Source organism: Budorcas taxicolor, chromosome 2 (genome assembly GCF_023091745.1).
Source record: "Budorcas taxicolor isolate Tak-1 chromosome 2, Takin1.1, whole genome shotgun sequence".
Taxonomy (NCBI): domain Eukaryota; kingdom Metazoa; phylum Chordata; class Mammalia; order Artiodactyla; family Bovidae; genus Budorcas; species Budorcas taxicolor.
The window spans coordinates 81754580-81774061 of NC_068911.1; the positions used below are offsets into that span (position 1 = coordinate 81754580).

Below are 19482 nucleotides of genomic sequence, written 5' to 3' on the forward strand. Positions count from 1 at the left end.
CTCTTTGCAACCCCATGGACTATGTAGCCCACCAGGCTTCTCTGTCCATGGGATTTTCCAGGCAAGAAAACTGGAGTGGGTTGCCATGCCCTCTTCCAAGGGATCTTCCCAACCCAGGAATCAAACCTGCTTCTCTTAAGTCTCCTGCATCGGCAGGCAGGCTCTTTATCACTAGCACCATGGACATATTAATTCTCCCTTTCCGTGAGTCATTAATAGGGTGCAAGCCAGTAAAGAGAGTCCTCCCCACTGATGAGGATCCGGGGCCCACTGGAGTAGCACTGATGCCTCTCCTCTGCAGGAAGCCTGCATTCTTGGTTGGCAACAACCCTGTTCATAAACAAACACCTATGACTGGAGAGTGGCACTGCAGACTTACACCATCTGAATAAAATAAAGTTTATTATTGTAAACCGCACTCCAGCAAAACTCAACTGAAAGTCTTCGAAGTAGCTCATGGTCTCACAGACTTAGTAAATAAATGGACTTTTTAACATACTGACTTTCATTAAAACCAGGCGGTTTGTTAGCAATAACCTCATGGCAATAATAGAATATCCATTTGATTCTCTGGTTCCTTCTCCTGTATATATTACCATCTAAAAATGTCTCATTTGTTTGTTCAAAATATTTCATATAGACATCTGTCTAGGTGTTTTAATACAAGTGACTGACAAACCACGCATAAAAGTTATCTTGAAATCAAGTTCTTGTATACCTATGGCTAGTCCGTGTTGATGTATGGCAGAAACTAAGGCAATAGGGTAAAGCAATTATCCTCCAATTAAAAATAAAAAAAAGAAATCAAATTCTTATCTGGACTTCTGTAACAAATGTTTTAAAATTAGCAATTTCTAAAACACTCAGAACAAATGAAAATTTTCATTCATTTACTGCTCCAGAAAGTTGAATTTAAAAATAGGGTTAAGAGAAGAGGAAGAAAAGGACCTGTTTTGGGCACCTATTAGGCAAGCACAGTGCTAATTATTTTGTATAGGTTCTCACCTTTAGTCTTGGCATGAACGCTACGACACAGGAATTACTATCCCATTTTACAAAGAGACAGCAATCCAGTAAACCACCTAAGGTTCATCTAGCTTCAAAGATCATGCTTTTTTCATGACCTCCTATATATTTGTTGTTGTTCTTCAGTTGCTAAGTCATATCTGACTCTTCTGCAACCTCATGGACTGTAGCTCGCCAGGCTTCTCTGTCCATGGGATTTTCCAGGCAAGAATACTGGAGTGGATTGTCATTTCCTACTCCAGGGCATCTTCCCCACCCAGGGATCAAACCCACGTCTCCTGCATTGCAGGCAGATTCTTTACCACTGAGCCACCAGGAAAGCCCCATCCTCCTACAGACTGGTTTTTTTTTTTTAAGGAGGAGAAAAAAGCTGTGTTGTTTAGTTACAAAGCACTGCTCTATCCAAGGCAGCTTATTATTCACAAAAGGCAAACTGTAATATATGAAATAGTATTGCTGCCCACTAAGGGGTTAAACATAAGACTATGCTGGAATTTGCCAATGATAGCTTTCATCCATCCATCAAAGCTACTTTATATATACCATACTAGTCCTCATTAATACACACAAAGCTCCTTTAATTTTTCCCAGACATAAAACAAGCACTTGGAAAGCTATCAAGGGAAAAAACTTAAATATAAAATTAAGTTAGCAAAGTCAGTTATAATATGAATTTTTATTTACATGTCTGAATTTCTAAGACAATGTACATATAAAATTATCACTGAGGGTGTATGTAGATTTATGGCTGTACTTCAAATTAGCATAAGCATTTATCAGAAAAATACTGTTAAAATTTACTGACTGTAGGTAGAATTAATGCATATTTCTAAATTAATGTGCTTAGAAATAAATCTTTATAGAACCATGTTTTACCATTATAACTCAGATAACTTGTCATTCTGAATAAAATTCCACCACCAGCAACATTTCACACTCAAGCCATTTTACCCGAGTCACATGGTTTATAATCTTAAGATACACTAAAAACGTATACCCATTTAACCAGGCCAGCTACTCAGAATACCACCATGTTTTCAACCACAACTGGAATAAATCAAACTTGCATCCCTCCCCTGATTTACTCATAAATTTCCAAACAAAATGTAAGTCATACTTAATATTTTTAAAAGTAACTTAAGAATTATAAATTAAATTGCCTAGTCTCAAATCATAAGCATAGTCTAGGACATATTCTTGCAAAAAATATTTCACCTGAATCTAAACTTGCCTTGAGATTAAAGGAAAACTTCTAGTTTAGAGGAAATATAGGGGACAGCGGAACAAGGTAAACACCACCACAAGGAGACAAATCCAGATATGCACATCCTACAAGCTCTCTTCTGAAGATCAGCAGAGGGAGGGAGGAGGTGGCCAGATAGTCTTTCTCCACATTTAAAAAAGCGACGGGGACAAAAGCAACAACCCACAGTGCAGTACGTAAACCTCGACCGAATCCTGATTCCCAAAATGAGAAATGGTGACCGATGACATTTTGGGAACAATCAGATAACAGTAAGAAATCAGTTAATTTTCTTTAAAGTGATAAAGAGGTGGTGATTTTTGTCCTTAAGTCCTTAGTTAGAAATGCATACTAAAGTTCGTCAGGTGAATTATAAAATGTCTGGGATTTGCTTTCAAACAGTTTAAGCAAATTAAGCAATCCAACATTATCTGTTGGTTAAAAGATGCTTAGCAAATGTTTCTACAATTTAATGCATTTGGGAAATACTAAATCCTCTGTTTCCCTTCAAGGAGATTGAGAATGAATATTAGAAATAAGGATGGTCAAAAATTCTTTAGTTAAATACCTGTTTTACTTTGATTAACCCTGATTTTCCCACTTAACCATAAACCTGGTTTCCCTGCATAATATCCATTAACTTTCTGAGAATCAGTTTCTCTGGATCCCATCTTGGGAAGTGCCGCCTTATGGAGATACACCGCTCTGAGGTAAGGTTCTCTTAAGTCACATGCGTGCTTCAAGAACCCTGAAATATCAAATATTCACAACTGCATCTATTCGCAATGTAGGAACCAGCACTTTTTCTGTCTTTTGAGTCTGTAAGTTATTATCATGGTGGTGGTGGCGGTTTAGTCACTAAGTCATGTCCGACTCTGCAACCCTATGGACTGTAGCCCATCAGGCTCCTCTGCCCATGGGATTTCTCAGGCAAGAATACTGGTGTGGATCACCACTTCCTTCTCTGGTAACTTACTTGTTAAATTAACATGTTTTAATTTATGTCACACTCTGTAATATGAAAATAGCCACTGCAAAATTTTAGTTATTCACATCCACTTTCTTGGAACTCTTTAATGGAATAGATTTCAAATTCTTAAATTTCAAACCATACCGAGTTTTCACTTTCAAAACTACCTAGAGATATTTCGAAGGGTCCCTCCCCAAATCCTCTGCAATGACTCCTCAAAATAAGTTACTGGCTTCCCAGAAACAAAACACAAAACAAAATATAACCCCAAGTCAAACCTCTTCAACCGCTGATGGTGCTTAAGGATTCCCAGGAACTCACCTCAAAGACCCCCATCTTTATGTACCAGAAGTGATTCCATTCTTATAAATGGATTCTATGGATATCTGAACAACTAAATCTCAAGATAAATTCACTTTACCACAAACTCTACTTACTCCACAGCTAAAAGTTTTATAGCAAGCTGTGAACTAATATCTGTAGTTTGTTTTTGGGTGTTTGCTTGTTTGTTTGTTTAGAAAAAACTGCATCCTATTCCATTTAAGAACCCCAACACTTTAAAAAACATCCTTTGGTAACTCACTTAAAAGAGAACAAAAATGACTAACAAAGAAATCTAAGCTTCAAGTCACTACGACAAGGAAAGAATCAAATTTGATGTCTCCTTTGCACGTAGGAGGCAATTTACAACATTCAAAACCCTTTCATATACATTCCGTCATCTGACCCTCAAAACCCTGGAGAGACGCCTGTTTTCCATCATGATAGCATATATCTAACATGGTTCAACTTGAAAGCTGACAACCTGTCAACCCTCAATTATCCTCACCAGAGAGAATATAGGCATAAACAATTTGATTCAGCTGAGCAGAGTACAGACCCTCACCACTTGTCTCTCAACGGGGACTCTTAGGCCAGACTATTGTAGGGACATATTTTATTGCCCATGATTTTGCTTGGGGGTACTTGCAGACAGCTAACTGTCCACAGGCATTTACATCTTCACACATAAAATGCTCCAGGCCTTTCCTGTTATTGCACAAGGAGAGCAGACTCTCCTTTGAGCTCACTATACCTGCCCAGGGTGGTCCAGGAATATTTCTGTAGCAACATCCCATGGAGTTTTCCATTTTCACTCATGCCAGTGTTCCCACGTGAAAGAAAGACAACATGTAACTGCAGGCAACATGTATGAGGGCAGACAAGACAGTTCTGAAATAAAGTGACCGTGGTTTGGATCCCGGATCCTCCTGTCTTGACTGTGTGTGCTTCCTGCTCTCAGATCCCTCACAGGTATATGGCACTTTCTACCTCCTAAGGTTGCAGGGAGCTGGAGGAAAGACGCTCTCCCCATCGTAATCAGCACAGAAGGGGATTTAACAACTGTGAGTTCTCTGCCTGCCTCCCTTTCTCTCAGAGGGATTTTATAAAACGACTAAGGCAAGCCGGACCCCAACCACCAAGATGCCTACGACCCATAGGCAAAGCAGGCAAGCAAATGACTTTTCAGTAAAAAGGCAAACAGAGAAAAACATAATCAATGTACAAGCAATGTGCTAGGGAGGTGAAAGAGAAGGAACCATTTAGAGGCAGAAGGGGGAAATCAGAAAAATGTGAATGAGAAAGCACTATTTACTTGAGCTAAGCCTTTAAGGACAATGAAAATTTCAGTGGCAGGAGGAGGGGAGAACAGGTCCTCCAAGGCAAATTGAGAAGATGTAGGTTAGCAATGGACCCAGCAAGGGCTCAGTGGCAGACAAACAGAGAAGACAACTGGGTCTGGTAAAGAAAGTCACAAATCATATCACAGAGAATCTTGAAACCTAGATGGGAACTGCCAGGGGTCTTACCTGTCCTTACATTAGCTGTGCTGTTTTTGGCTTTAAGTAACAAAAGTACATGAAAATAAGGGACAATTAGTGACTTAAACTGTGGTCTCAAAACCTTTGGATCATGTAGCCCTAACAGTAAAAAATAAAAATAAAAAAGTAAACCTGTACCCCCAATAATTTATATGTAATTACAACACTTCTTCTTCAAGTCGCTCAGTCATGTCCGACTCTTTGCGACCCCATGCACTATCCAGTCCATGGAATTCTCCAGGCCAGAATACTGGAGTGGGTAGCCTTTCCCTTCTCCAGGGAACCTTCCCAACCCAGGGACTGAACCTAGGTCTCCTGCATTGCACGTAAATTCTTTACCAGCTGAGCCACAAGGGAAGCCCCAGAATTATCGATTACCAGGGAAGCCCGTACGTGATAAAACATCCATCAAAAACTCTTTAAAGGATGAGAATGATTCAAACAGCATTCCCAAGTTTATTTGTATTTGTTAATATACCTCTATACACAATGTTGGTGCCAACTCATTAAATTTGATTTAAAAGTCATTTCCTAATCTCAAATAAGACATTTTATTATTCCTATGGATTTTAGATTTATATCGTATCATTTAACTTTCTTTGTAAGAATCTTTTTTAAATCACTTGCCTATTTTGTAGGAGCCAATTTACTTAAAACTAGATGATATGACCTATAAATCTATTTACATGGATAGAGTTCACCAAAGGCAAGAATAAGAATGAGGGTGCCATTGTCAATTCCAGCAGGTTATAAAATGCCTCCTCTGCCCTCAGGTGACCTTGTATAGCCTAAGTGACAGAAGACTCTCAGATATACCAACTAGTGTCAACTCATCTATCAAATATTAGTAAAGCTTTTTTCTAGACAAACTTCTAATATTTTACTTCTTCCCATGTTGGATGGTCTGGCACACTCTACTTGGGAAATCACTGCTTCAAACAATAAAAAAAAATTCCCCACATAAGAAGTTCTGAGTCACAGTGGTTTCAGGGTTGGTTAATTCTGCAGCCAAAAAAAAAAAAAGAAAAGTCACTGTGGTCTTAGGCCCTTACATTTTTGTGATTTTCAGAGTTTCAACCTATTTTGCTGACAATATTGGGCTCCCAGTATGGTAGGAAATATAGTTGGTCACACACTTACTCATTAACCAGTCACTAGCAACAAGTATAGTATTACTAAAGTTGACTTGGCTTAATCAAGATTCACCACCTGGGGCAGAAAATATACCCAACTTACCCTGAAACACATGGGCAATGGAAAACTAACCAAAAGCAGGGTTATATTATCAAGTAATGTGGTAAATTATTACAGCAGTGGCCCCTGCAATGAATCATGCAACCACCAGAGCCTGAGTGAGCCCAGACCCAGGCAGAAAAACCACCCAGCAGAACTCAGCTCCAGTTTCTGAATTCCAAGCAAATAAAGGGTTGCTGGTTTAAGCCACAAGAAGGAAGGGAGGACCAGGAAGGGGAATGCTGCGGTATGGGCAAGAGACTACCTCTGCCGCAGCGCTCTGTGTATGTAGGACAGTGGATGAAGAAAGAGCGCCACTGTTTCATTCCCACATGACTTTTTAAATTCAGTCATCTAGCTCAGAGTCAACAAGCGCTCAATCAACATTAATAATTGATGTTACTAATCCCCAGTAATTTAGAATAAGGCATGGCAGACAGAAGGGAGTATAATGGGTTACATGGGAATAATGACCAACACGCTCTTTTTTTTTTTGCAGTAATTCAATACCCTGTTACCCAAGTGCCTCAGCGTGCAGCCATTCAGATCCCCACAGAATGTGGGAAAGTCTACTACTCCCAAGACTATAGTGTATGTATCACAGGAGCATTAAAAAGGTTCATATTCTTCTGCATATTGGTATGGAGTTATGACCAGCAATACCACTTCTGGAAACCTATCCTGCATTAGGCAATGAGCCCTTTTTGTTTACCCAGCTCCCTCAATGTGGGAGACCTGGGTTCAATCCCAAGTTTGGGAAGATCTCCCAAACTTAGAAAAGGCTACCCACTCCAGTATTCTGGCCTAGAGAATCCCATGGACTATACAGTCCATGGGGTCACAGAGTTGGACAGGACTGAGCCACTTTCACTCCCTTTTCCATTAATAATAACCTGCTTCTGTGTGGGATACTTTTGTCCCCCAACAGTCCCATCTTGTGGACCTAACGAGACTTGCCAACTGTAACTCTGTTGGCTGGCATCAAGCCAATCTGAGCTCTCTCCAGGGTTTTCCCAAATTGGAACTGAGAACAAAGATCCAGTTTTGTTTTTTGGGTGTTTTTATATTTTTATTTTACATTGGGAATATAGCTGATTAATAATGCTGTGATAGTTTCAGGTAGACAGCAAAGGGACTCAGCCACACATATGTATGAATCCACTCTCTCCCTAACTCCCTTCCCATCCAGGGTGCCACAAAACATTGAGCAGAGTTCCCTGTACTCTACAGTAGGTCCTTGCTGGTTATCCCTTTTAAATATAGCAATGTGTACAAATCCATCCCTTCCCACTGCTCCCCCACTTCCCCCCCGACTCCCCATCCCCAGTCCTCAGAGTCAGTTTCTTGATGATGTGAGGTTCTGAAGCTACCAGCGTCCAGGTATCCCTACGTGCTGGGCTCTCTGACTTTTTTTTTTAATTGGGTCCTTTGATTTAATGATGAGTAATTCACATCCTGAGACAAAGGGCTCTGATAGCCTAAGAGATTTTTTCCCAAACACCTAAATGTCAAAATGGGTTGGTTAAACAAATTATAGTAATGTATGTAATGAATTTACAAAACAGCCATTAAAGCTGTGCCAAAGAATGTATTGATATAATAGGGGTGGGGCAGGGGGAGCATATCACACAAGCATACACTGGACTCTAAACTGTGCAAATACATTACATGCACCTTTGTATGTCAAATCTTTTTCATATTTCTTTAAAAGTTCATGTAATATACAATCCTACTTTTGCATGAGTATATATGCATGAAACAGAGAAGGCAATGGCACCCACTCCAGTACTTTTGCCTGGAAAATCCCATGGACGGAGGAGCCTGGTGGGCCACAGTCCGTGGGGTCACTAAGAGTCGGACACGACTGAGCGACTTCCCTTTCACTTTTCACTTTCATGCATTGGAGAAGACAATGGCGACCCATTCCAGTGTTCTTGCCTGGAGAATCCCAGGGATGGGGGAGCCTGGTGGGCTGCCGTCTATGGGGTCGCACAGAGTCGGACACGACTGAATCGACTTAGCAGCAGCAGCAGCAGCAGCAGCATATGTGTGAAAAGATCACACCCAAGTGCTGCTTAGAGACTTCCCCAAATCCAACCCCAACTCACAGAGGTATTAAGTCTCTTCTGGGTATAGAAGGGAGGGTGGTGAGTCACCAGTGGCTCTGGGCTATACAGCTGAACATCTTGGGTTCACATTTACATAGAGTTGTGACTGGAAGATTTCTACTAATAAATTTCCTCATGGTAGTGGCGAAATCTGTGGGGACTAAAATCCAGGGACTATGCCATCCCTTTGCAATGCTTTCTTGTCCTTGACATTTCTACCTATGCGACTCTTCTTTCCAGAATATTCTCCTTGATCACACACACCTTTGGGAACCCCTAAAGAGGACATCTATCCTAGGAGGGTTACTTCCATCAGTAACATGGCCAACCCAAACCAGAACCCGTTCTATGCTGTACAAGATGTTTCCCGAGAGCCTTCTTTATCTAAAGTCCTCTCCTATCCTTCGAAATCTATTCCCCTATAATAAAAACCAGAAGCCATTCTTCTGCTTTGCTGCTCTTGTCCCCTTCTAGCACACTGGTAACTCTTCTCCCAACTTTATTACTGCTTCATAACTCTCTCTCTCCACACACACCTGGAAATGGCAGCCTTTTTACAGTCAGCCAAAGGCCAGTACAGTCAAAGCTATGGTTTTTCCAGTAGTCATGTATGGATGTGAAAGTTGTTAAGTCACTCAGTAGTGTCCTTCGACCCCATGGTCTATAGCCCACCAGGCTCTTCTGTCCATGGGATTTCCCAGGCAAAAATACTGGAGTGGGTTGCCATTCTCTTCTCAATGGCAGGGATCCCCAACCCAGGGATCAAACCCTGATCACCTGCATTGCAGGCAGATTCTTTACTGTCTGAGGCATCAGGGAATAGGTCCCTCAGAGTGGGAGAAAATAACAGCAAATGAAACAAAAGATTAATCTCCAAAATACTCAAGCAGCTCATGCAGCTCAATACCATAAAAACAAGCAACCCAATCGAAAAGTAGGCAGAAGACCTAACAAACACTTATCCAAAGAACATATACAGATAGCTAATAAACACCTGAAAAGATGTTCAACATCACTCATTATTAGAGAAACACAAATCAAAACTACGATCACTTCACACCAGTCAGAATGGCCACTGGACCATAAGGAAGGCTGAGCACCAAAGAATTGATGCTTTAGAGTTGTGATGCTAGAGAAGACTCTTGAGAGTCCTTTGGACTTCAAGGAGATCAAACCAGTCAATCCTAAAGAAAATCAACTCTGAATATTCATTGGAAGGACTGATGCTGAAGCTCCAATACTTTGGCTACCTGATGTGAAGATCTGACTCATTAGAAAAGACCCTGATTCTGGGAAAGACTGAAGGCAGGAGGAGAAAGGGGATGAGATGGTTACACAGTATCACTGATTCAAGGGACATGAGTTTGAGCAAACTTCAGAAGATAGTGAAGGACAGGGAAGCATGGCATGCTGCAGTCCACGGGTTGGGGCATGACTTAGCAATTGAACAACAACAGGTACTCATTAATTGCTTAGTTATTTTGAAAAGACGGTCTTCTGAGAATAAGTTTAAGAAGCTGAAGAAGGACAAGTTGCTCAGACATAAAAGAGTCTGTAATAGCGCATAATTTATTTTAGAATCCTTTAAAGAAAATCCATACCAGCTTCCAAATGAGTGTCAAGTTGCACTCAGTACTCTTAAATAGGCAAGCAGGGCACAGTATAAACATTTAGAGTCCGTGAAAATGGGTCACCTGCAGCCTACCACTTCTTTACCATTAAACCAGTAGCATAACAGAAGAATTTTTTTTCTTTTTTGCACAGCAAGTGGTGCAAAATCAGACTTATCCAGACAGCAGTAGAAAGAGCCCAAGAACAATTTTACCAAAAATGGGGCATTTATCCAGGCTTTGTAATTCAGCTAAGAGATACCAAGATGAAAAGTAAACGATATATTCATTACTTATTTTTAAAAAGATGCACAGATTTGAGAAATGATTTCCTTAAGAATGCTGTCTGGGTTACTAGTGGGGATTATAAATCACACCAGATCCTGAAGTCTACTTAATAAAAAAATAAGTTGGAAATAAACAAATGATTAGTTTAAGGTATATGAATTTCTGAAACTCTCTTGGGGAGAATGTTCTATTACCATTATTACTGAACTGTTTTTAATCTCTGACATCAAAGCATAGATGTTAACCCTGGGGTTCTGAAACCCAAGTAACTCATAAATGAAATATTATGAGAAAATGCCACATTGTAACTTAAGTCTGTCTGCCAAGTTTTAGCCAATCACTTGTGACTTCATAAATAAGGAGAGATATGGGGGTTGGAATAGAAAGAATCAAAAGACCTAGGTTCAAGCTCACCTCCACTGTTTACAAATGATATCAAGCAAACTGATCTAACTTGCCCAGCCTCAGTTTACTTAACTGAGGGTTTAAGAAAAAAATATTTAAGTAAAGCCCTTTATAAATGCCAAAGTACTACTCTAATATTACAGCACTAGCTCCAGAATGCCTACATTTCTCCAACTATTGGACAGTCACAGAACTTTACGGTTGAAAGATAATCTCATTTTAGGAATGATAATGAGAAAACTAAGGCCCAGAAAGGCTAAAGAACCTAGTATACTGACAACATCTGTAAACTGGTCGGGGGTTAGGAAGAGGTTCTAGTTTTTCCACTATTGAAATATGCATTTTAAAAGATGGTTCAAAACAAAGCTATCCTGCGAACTAATACAAATCCCTCCCCAGCAATACATATATTTCTTCTGCTTTATTTTGCTTGTGTAAACTTTACTCCTGTCACAAGTTAAACTTTTCATCAGAAAGGTAGAAAAACAAAGCCATCTCTCTGACTATGAGACTCTCAGCCTACTTGCAACCTAACCCAGACAGAAACCTTAACAACTGGGTTAGAAACGTCTAATGGAAACATCGACATAACACAAACGTCCAGCTATGCTGGCAGGCATCGTTATAATATGGATTACAATTCTACCAGCCCAGGGATACTGATTTTAATGTTCCTGGGAGATAAAGAATTAATCAGCAACTCAGAAGGGATGTTGCCTAAAAATGAACAATTTAATAGAGAAAATTCCACTGTCTTTAAATTTGTGCCCTCAATCACCCACTATCAAAAACCCACTATGGCACCAAATAAATTGTGTGTGGTTAAAGAGACAAAATGTTCTTTTCTACAAGCTGTTATGGGAAGTAGAAAAAGGCTGACTATGAGTCAGTTATGTTTTAGTTCCACGCCGGACATAAATTATGATAATTTAGACATTCTGGTGGCTAAACCAAAAAAGCAGGAAAACCATGGCTCCCACATCCCAGCAAAACTTAAGTTTGCAGCCTCACAGCTGAAAGACAGGGTCATGAAAAGTGACCTTAAATTTATTTCTGGACCTTCCTGCCTCCACTAAAATCGATGACACTATTTCCCACCTCTTATTGTCAAATCACAACAATCCGGAAGCCTGGAACTAATTCACTTGGCAGGTAACAGGAGCAACCCTAGGAGGAAGTCCTGAGGATGTCAGATACCATATTTCCTTTACTCCCACATACTTTTCATCTTAATACCACCAAGATATACTTACAATGAGTTCTCACTGACACCCACCAAGCATTCTGGCTGACACGAATTTTGCAGAAACTGGCATCCCTAGGGAAGGTCCCTTGTGAGGTCTTTAAGTAGCTTAGATGAGTAAAACATTCAGACTACCACTATAATGAACAGCTCTCGGTGGCTCATAAACTCTTTCATTCCCAGCAATCAAGAAGCAGCTGTTAAAATCCTGGAATCTTCCTAGTAGCAGATCTTAAATACCTCCAAGTTGGCCAGGGAAGGTCCCAACTGCTTTCTTCTCCTCTCCCTCCCCCAGCCTCTCCCCAGGAGTGCCAAGCTGGCAGGAATGAGGGAAGGGAAAAAAAGACCCAGGAAAGGAAAAAAACAAGAGTGAGTAGCGGCTCTGGTGAAAGCAGAGGCAGACTCCCTTCAGTTCCACTACAGAGAAATACCAACGCCGCACCAACTAACCAGGTGTCTCCTTTCTTCTCCCATCCCCACCCCCTCCAAACACACTAACTTCTGCAGTCTGATGGCCTGGTATTCGGAGTTAATGACCTCAGCAGTCCTAAGCCCAGCCCTCAAAGATTCTAAACCAAGCTCTTCCTTTCCTTGCCAGAGTTCGAGGCCCATCCCACGGGAAAATTCAGCTTCCTTTTTCCTTGTATCTCGCCCAGACGGCGATGCTCCTGGCGTCAAGTTCAAGATGAAGGTACCCTCCTAACCTCCAGGAGCCGACTCCACTGCAAGGAACACAGCTCCCTAGAAGAGTCCCATCCTTCGAGGCACGGGGATCTGGGGCTGTCAGCAGTGGGCCGGAGAGGGCTGGGAGGGGAAGACTGTCGCCGAGCCCGTTGTCCTCTGAAACCCTGGCCGCGGCGCCGGGATTCTACCTGACCATCGCCGCATTTCCTCCTGGAGCCTTACACAATAAGTGAACTAAGTTTTGAAAACGCCGGTTCAGAGACGTTTCTGTCTGCAAACAAGGCGCATAATGCCTTGGGGCTTCCTTCCTCGCCAGCCGTTCTGGAAAGCTGCCGCGCCAAAGCCGGGAGCCCCTCACACCCCCAGAGCAGCGTGCCCGCACCCCCAAAGTCCCCCAGAAAGAACGTGCGCCCTGACATAAGTCCCCCAAAAGAAGTGAGCACCTTCATTCTCCAAGAACACAATCCTGATCTCGAACCCTCCCTCAATGTCTAATCCTTGCTCACCCCCCTCACCCCACCCCCAAAAGAACGTGGATATGCTCATCGCAGTGTTCTCGGAAGCGAACGATACTTTCGACCCAGAGTGGGGCACTATACTCCCCCCGAGGCTTAAGTTCAACCGGCCAACTTCGCGACCCGCGCTCTTCTACACTTCGGGGGCACTCTGGACCCCGCCGTGCCAGGCGCGTCTCTCTCCCGCCTCCCCCGCCCCAGGTACCAGGCGCAGCCCAGGCCCTTGCCAAGCCCGAATGCCACAGAGGAGGGGAAAGGGGAGCGCGGAGGCGCGCCGGGCGGGGTGGTCCCGAAACTCAAGCGTGCGGCCGCAAGATCCCGGTGCCCCCGAACCTCAGCTCTGCCCGGGGCCAGATTGGTCCGGCGCGGAGGGTAGGCGAAGGGAAGGCACCGACCCTCCGGAGCCGCCAGGACCAAGGCCCGGAGCGCACAACATGTCCGTGCCTATCTCCGGAAAGCTCCCGGGTGTGCCCAACGAAGGGGGGCAGGGAAGCTCCAGAAACTTTCCCACATGCCTTTCCACTCTCCCCATCACCCTCTCCTCTCCCCAGACCCCTGCTCCCCTCTGCAGCGCAGCAGCTGGCGCGGCTCGGGACTCGCGGAGGCCGGCGGCGGCGCCAGGGCGGCGGGAGTTACCTGCGGGAAAGTTTCCAGCTCCTTGGCGCGGTTACCCACCCCCAGGGCCGGGCCTCGGGGCGCGGCCAGCTCAGCGCTCCGCGGCTGCCTCTCCTCCGGCTCCCAAGGCGGCCGCTGCTCCTGCAGCAGCCACTGCTAAGGCTGCGCTCCGGCCCGTCCCCCCGCCTCGCACAGCCCACACCAGGACCTCATTGGCAGCGTGAATCCCCGCCCTTGCGCGTGTTCCCGAAGGCACCTTCCTCTCGCGCGCCCGCCCGGGCCGCGCCTCCCGCGTCCCTTCCCGCCCCGGGCTGCGGCGGCTCCCGGAACCAGTGGGACGCGGCGCGCGAACTTTCTGCAGGGACCCCAGCTTCGCTCAGGGGGCCTAGTCCCCGCGACTGCGTTTGGGCCCTTCCAGGATTGGATCAAAATGGGTGATTGTATTTTTTTTTCAACCTCTAAAAATCAGTGAAGTGGCCTGGCCTTCCCTCCTTGCTGCTTGTTGAAAACAGCCGAGGAGGACATCTGGGAGCAATTAACCAAGCTGAAGTTTTGGTGGATGCTTTAGGGTGACTTGTGTGGCTTTCTTGAATTTTCTCTGCCTCACTTAACCACACACACTCACTTTCTAGGGCAAGAATGAGCTAAAGCAGATGGGAGGTGTAAAGGGCATCTCGCCTGCTGTGTCTTTTTCTTTCCCGAACTCGAATTAGGGAGGTTCAGGGACCGGTGATTGCCTCGGACGTCCCCGGGGCCGTGTCCCTGCAGCCTCCTCCCTCCGCTCCAGGCTGGCCCTGTGTTGTCTGCACGCACGCACACACATACACACACACACACGGGTGGCCCTGTGTTGTCTGCGCACACACACACACGGAGTGCCAACGTCATGCTTGTATCTTGGGAGGAGGGAGGTATGGAGGTAGGAGATACACAAAGATGCTATTATTGTTTCCGTCAGCGCAGTAAATTAAGTTCCCATGTTCCCAAAATGTTTTGTTATTCCACAGCAGAGTGAAAGCTGGGGTAGGGCCTATGGATTCGGGAACCCTGGGTTCCCAGGCAGGCAGTTCAGCCCGCAGGGCGCAACTCACTCCACACCCGAAGCCTGTTAGACCAGCCTTGGTCTAAGAGCGATCTACATAGGACCGTCGCTGCCTTGCATGGCCTGCGGGAATCATACACGGGTCACCCCAATCATGTGTCTTAGAGCAGGGAATACAGAAGTTGCTATAAATGGATTTATTGGCAACCCCTAACCTTGCTGAGCCAAATACGCCTTTAAAGACAACTGTCTTTTAAACAAGTTCCCCCATAAAAACTTCAACCTCACTCAGAGCTTCTCAATATAAAGATACCCGGGGAGAGGAGCGTCCATGTTTAAAGTTCCTGTGAAAAGGGACAGGAAGTAAGATGCCACACATCTCCTTACATAAATACAAGATGACTGAAATTTGCTGGATTTTTCACCCACAGTTTCAAAGGCCTGATTATTACTATGTTGATACTTGAGCAGTAAACATACCAGCGACCTTGAAGTTTTCCTGAAATAAAGCAGGATATGAATATTTAAAATAAAATGTAAACTTACGAAACCAGAAGAACTGTGACTTATTTCTTCACTCTGAAATGTCCCATTGCTGAAAAATATGGTAATGTTTTAATTTTGTTTAAATGCATGAAAGTTACCAGTCTTTCAACAACAGATGAAAAAGCAGGACAACAACGTTAATAATAAAAGAATGACACAATCGAAAGAAAAAAAAATATCCACACACAGGCTAGTTAGTCTAACCAACCTGAAATGTTAAGATACAAAAGAAACAATGCTAAGGAAATAGACTAGTGGAGTTCCCTGACTCCAGCTTCTTTATAAGGGTGAAATGTACAATTTCCATTGCTCTCTGTCTCTGGCTCTTCTAAGCTATGTTCTCCAAGTTTTTTAAGAAATTGCTCAGTTGGATTGAGCTTTGAAGACAACAAAATTCTTTTTCCCCGCTCCTCAAAGCTCCCTAGGTAGCAAGCAGAAGATCACATAACGTAAATATATTAATTACCAGCATCACCTTTATTTTTAGCTGAAAATTTTTGTCTTTATAGCTTCAGAAGTCGCAGTCATTAAAGAAATAACTTCATCACTGCCTAGATAGGAGTGTTTAACATTCTAAACAGGAGCTAGCAATCTGAAATTTGTACACAGAAGGGCCCTGTCTCCTGTTCTTCCTGTAGTGTTTATATAATCCAAACTACATATGTTATTATGCACAATCTGATCTCCAGCTTTAAACAGCTAATATTATATACAGTATGTCATACTAAGAACATCAAAACCTGTCTTAAACTGTGAGTGAAAATGGTACATTTTATAGAAGACAAGGCCAAAAGCAGAGAGTATTGAAAATTCATGGGTGAGAAAACAGGAAGATTCATTAAGAGCTAGACTGTAAGAAAAATTTTGAGCATTTTCTAACCAGCTAAATAACACTGGTATTAGTGGAACACAGATTCAAAAAAAATCAATGCTTTTTAAAAATCTGCTTTTCCCTCAAAAAAATAAAAATGTTTTTGGTTAGTTGTTAGGTGAGGACTTTTTTGTGTTTTTAGGAGGAGGGGAAGGCAAAAATCATTGCCTGCTTTTCTTATGGTCTTTCTGCTTATCCCACCCAGTTAAAAAAACTCACTCATTACATTTTTGTAGATTCCAGTATAAAAAAAATTAAATATAGCTCACATGAATATTATACATTGACCACGTGCACCAAGCATGCATACAATATACTGGATTCTATTTTTAAAGTTTCTGTCAGTTTGCCAGCAATGTAGCTTTTCTCAACAGAGTGAAAGAAAACAGCAAATAATAAACCAGTTATTTTACCCTGCAATTTACTGCCCTGGGCAATATGCTGAGGAAGGCGTGAGAAAAGAATGTGCCTTGTGAGTGTGAGCAGGGTTTTTTCCCTTGCTCAGATTCTTAAGTACATCTATTTTAAAGCAAGCCTAAGTTAGGATCATAGCCAGTGTTGATTATGATGTGTGTAGTATAGAAGACATAGTGAAAAGTGAAATGTTTAAAACAGTATAGTAATTAAATGCAAAAAGTGAGACAGGACTTAAAAAAAAAAGGTAAGGTAGGCAATCCAGACTCAAAATAATTGAGCCCACAAACATTTTTTGCCTACTTTGGAGTATTTTTTCAATGTTTACAGAATTCATTCTCCTTTGATTCATTCATTCTTCCTTTCCCTTTTAACTCCGGGGAGAGGAAACAAAATTTTTAAACCTGGGGGAAAAAAAAATAAAACCTGGGGAGTGATGAAATAAATTGGGTTGTAGTTAGAAATCAATTGGGAAAAACAGAAATTACGTACCCTTACCGAATGTGTAATAATCCATGGTCATGTATATATACCAACACATGGTCAGATGTGGGATAATGGCAGATACCCATCCAGGGGTATCAGAAGCCATACCTGTGCACAGTTATTTAGGCAGTTAAATTAAAAGAGTCATTTAAAGTGACATATGAACCCCTCTGCAGATCAAGCACATGGCCTGCCAATATTGTAGAAGCTCATCCAATAGGGGCCAGGCAGTGAATTATTTAAACTGATAAGGAATCCACTGAGGGAAGAAAGTAGGGAGGTAGATTCAGGGATTCACATTTCCTTATGACAATATAGTAGTAACTAAAATCCTGGAAGAATCTGCTTTAAGATGGCATGCCATCTGACAAATATTTTAAATATAGATTTAGCCCTATCTTGTGATGGTGAAATGGTCTGTCGGGGGAAATAGAAATTTCTTTGTTCAGGAAGAATGAGGTAATGAAATCAGGTAATAATCCCTCCAATAAATGTTGAGTCTGGTTAAGATGGCTTAAAAAGAAAGGAGAAATGTGTTGCGAAGTTTCAGTGTAACAGATGCATTTTAATGTTCCCCACCATGGGAGGGGTGCCTTCCTTCTCAGTAAGTTGCACAAAAAGTCTGGACATTACAGGAATAATATTTAGACTCTAGAGTTCTGACTTTGGCAGTTATTGTTTGTGATTCCCGGCAATTCACTTAGTTTTTTTGAACCTCCGATCCCTCATCTTTGAAATAAGGAAGATAGCCTGGAATTTCTGCTTCCCAGTTTTGTTGAGAAGATTAAATGAAATAAGGTAAAAAGCATTTAATAAATTAGAAAATGCTTTACAATTGTTAATTTTTATTTAATATACAATAAGCTATGTTTTTCCTCCCTATTACCTGGGTCCACTTTGATTGGAGTAACAACCTAGAAACTTGATCAGAGCAGCCCAGAGGGCCCACGTTTGCCAAATGTGAGAAGGAGAGAGCCTGAACGATGGTTTAGTAGTAGATAATAACACAAATCAAACTCTCAGAGGCTCATCTGGGGCTAAATTGGCACTTCTTGTCTCCAACAGTAGCAGTCAGGAGACAGTTACCATTATATTTTTACAGGAGCCATTTATGTTTTTCTTGTGTGTTAATGTTAAGGAGGAAAAAATGTAGTATGCATACAATATAGGTGGACCTCACTTTATGCAAATCAACATGGAAACCCTTAATTACACAACATATTGATTACAACGAAATGTTTCCTTTTAAAAAATTCTTGCTGAGATTCTTTGCCAGTGCCACTACCATCTTATTTACATTATTAATGACTAATAATCATCCTGTCAACCCTGTGAAACAGCACTGATGCACTAAGGAGATTATGAGCTTGAACCCATATAAACATTTTTTTGTAACACCAGGCACTAGTCAAACTCCTTTGCACTTGCATATTTACTTGAAGAAATATAAATCATAGACCAGCACCTACCACAACATTTGGTTCAAAGGGCAGGGAGCAGGAGGCATAAATATGGGGAGTCTAGCCCAAACAGAAAGTTTGGTTTTGTTTAAAAATCAGTTTGCTGTTTCCGCTTAGATGATCAAACAATCTAATCCAGAAGGATGGGGAATATGGATACCATTGATGATTATGATAATTGATTTCCTAGAACAGAGAGTGATTTCTCTACTAAAGGGCAATGCAGAATAGACAGAGGCAACTTCCAAGCCAGAATGTGCAGATAGCAGAATTCCGCCATTTAAAAACCTTTTTTTTTTTAAACCAGTCTTGGGATTTAATACAATAATTAGAAGTTCTAGGACTTCCCTGATGGTCCAGTGGTTAAGAATCTGCCTGCCAGTGCAGCAGCCATGGGTTTGATCCCTGGTCCCGGAAGATCCCACATGCCTTGGGGCAGCAAAGCTCTGAGCACCACAACAACTGCAGCCTGTGCAATCTAGAGGCTGCACTCCACAACAAGGGAAGCCACCACAATGAGAAACTCACACATCATAATGAGTAATCCCAGCTCACGATGATTAGAGAAAATCTATGTGTCGCAATGAAGACCCAGCACAGCCATAAATAAATAGATTGAAAAATAAATAAATAATTTTTAAAAATAATTAGAAGCTCTGTCTAAAACAGCCTATTAACAACCTTTCGAGTTGAAACCTTTCAATCTATACTTTCACACTGTAGATCTTGGTGTATGCCGTGTCTAAAAGTTTCAGCGGCTTTGGCAGGAATCACACCTGCCTAAGAGAAAATAGGGCATGATGTAATCATCTCTGGGCTTCATTAGAGGAGTCACTCCTTACCTAGAGAAGGAAATGGCAA

The 19482-nt window shown here is 42.3% G+C and overlaps 1 protein-coding gene across 1 annotated transcript in view; it reads right to left on the reverse strand.

Annotated features, from left to right (window-relative positions):
* The window catches only part of TANC1 (tetratricopeptide repeat, ankyrin repeat and coiled-coil containing 1), a 244883-nt gene extending 230963 nt beyond the window's left edge, over positions 1–13920 (reverse strand). The window contains exon 1 of the mRNA XM_052657219.1: positions 13824–13920. The gene's annotated coding sequence lies outside the window, so the exon portion shown is untranslated. The remainder of the gene's footprint in view (positions 1–13823) is intronic.
* Between the last annotated feature and the right edge of the window lie 5562 nt (positions 13921–19482).